This window comes from Dasypus novemcinctus, chromosome 17, assembly GCF_030445035.2.
Source record: "Dasypus novemcinctus isolate mDasNov1 chromosome 17, mDasNov1.1.hap2, whole genome shotgun sequence".
NCBI lineage: Eukaryota > Metazoa > Chordata > Mammalia > Cingulata > Dasypodidae > Dasypus > Dasypus novemcinctus.
In genome coordinates this window covers 83,744,396-83,746,491 of record NC_080689.1, presented here as the reverse complement: position 1 = coordinate 83,746,491, position 2,096 = coordinate 83,744,396, and the positions used below count along the sequence as shown (strand labels likewise).

Sequence of the window (2,096 nt, the reverse complement as noted above, 5' to 3'; positions counted from 1 at the left end):
CCCTCACACTGGGGGCAGGGTCTGAATGGAGGACAAAGGCCTCTTTCAGACTTCAACAGTTTCAAACTTTAGATGTTCTTAGTATTATACTTTAGCAAGCCAAATTTACTCATCAGTAGCCGAAAGCAGTGGCCAAATATCTGCTTCTCCCCTGTTTTTAGGAATGTAGCTTCCAATTCCAGCCACAGAATTCCCCCAGTGTGACTTGCATTGCCAACATCCAGTGATCAAATGCCTCTGAGACTTGGCCAGTAATTTCCTTGAGAGACTGCCTCAGGTCCCCCAGCTTCCTCCCTGTAGAGGTGGGGCTGGGGCCTAGGTTAGAACTGCAATATGGCCTAGATGGAAGGAAACCGGTCCCCAATACACTGTAATTTTCAGTCATCCCAGCTTTCCCTCTGCCAGGTGCTGAGTTAAGATGCCTGGTACTGGCCTCTTTCTCACTGGAACTATTTCAAACGTAACTGTCCTTAGGGTTATATTTTTGTCCAGTGAATTTAGTTATCAGTAGCTGAAGTTGGTGCCCAACCCTCTCTTCCTCCCCCATATTTTGAAAGTGGAGCTTTCAATTCCAGCCACAAAGCAGTGGCCAAACTGAAATCATCATATTTCATTGGCTGAGCATCATCCCTTATAACCTAAGCAGTCTTGAATGAATACAGTATATTAAGGCACCCACAGTTACTATTTGATGGCAATAAGAAATGAAAATGGTTATCTAAATTAAAAAAGAAGGTAGAGTAGCAAATCAAATCATCTTTTGTGACAATGAAAAGAAAGGCATGGATGGCAAAGGGTCCAGTGAAGGAAAAGAGTAAGGGAAGTAAATGACCTTCCGTAGGGGAAGCTTTGAATAGGAAGGATCAAGGATTTAATCTTGGGAACCCAGAGTTGAAGGATGATGGGGGAGAATGAAGAATATGGAAGGGATAAGGAAAGAAGATGATACATTTTTAAACATTAAGGAGATACATTGAATAGATAATCAATCCATAAGGCTGTAAAGTTTCAAAGACCCTAACCTAGAGAGTCAATTCACCCTGTCACTTGATGTAAAGTTTCAAAGACCCTAACCTAGAGAGTCAATTCACCCTGTCACTTGATCTGGCTAAGAGAAAAAAAGATTTCTATGGTACAGTCCCCTAAAGGATGTGATTTCTCATACAGATGGAGGAAGCAAACATATTCAAGTCTATTCAAGGAGGAAGCAGCTGGTACTGCAAGACTCACTGCCCTACAGCCCTGGGGAGGAGGTTTGTGTTCGAGGTTGAAGCACTGTGGGAGGATAGCTGCGAACTTGCTGACAGTAATAATCTCCCAGATCTTCAGGCTGGAATCTGCTGGATGGTGAGAGTGAAATCTGTCCCAGACCCACTGCCACTGAATCGATCAGGGACTCCAGATGGCCGGGTGGATGCACCATAGATGAGCAGTTTAGGAGCCTGTCCTGGTTTCTGGTGGTACCAATGTAAGTTGTCACTAACACTCTGACTGGACTTGCACTTGAGGGTGACAGTCTTTCCTGCAGATGCAGCCACAGAGCCTGGAGACTGGGTCATCACGATGTCCCCACTGGCACCTGCAACCAGAAAAGAATATAGAGAATACATTAAATCATGAATGTATAAAATATGTATCTAAAACTAAGTTTTCTTATTTATCTTATATATTCAGATCTGCTTTAGATGAAATGATTTGCTCACTCTGCATGTTAAAACCATTCTCAAAATTTATAAAGATAATACCCTTCTAAATCTCTCACCTGAGGACCAGAACACCAGCAGGATGAGCAGTTGGGAATGTGACATCATCTTGCTCCCCCGTCTGATGTACTCAGTACCCATTTTGAGGGAAACTGCATTAATAGAGCTCTGAGCAGACAACCAAGTCCCCAAGGAGCATATGCAAATCAATAGGGAGTATAAAGCAAATGTACCTGTGCAGTGAGTTGTGAAGATAAATAATGGAAAGAGAAAAATATCATGACCCCAGGAAATGTAACTACACTCCTGCAAATGGCAAGAAATCGGCTTAACACCACACCTTTCAAAAATATTCAGCACAATTTGGAAAATGAAATCTTTTATCAGCAATTG

At 42.6% G+C, this 2,096-nt stretch overlaps 1 pseudogene; it reads right to left on the bottom strand.

The window, feature by feature from the left end:
* Nucleotides 1–1,234: 1,234 nt before the first annotated feature.
* Nucleotides 1,235–1,836, bottom strand: LOC131273780 (immunoglobulin kappa variable 3-15-like; annotated as a pseudogene).
* Nucleotides 1,837–2,096: the final 260 nt, after the last annotated feature.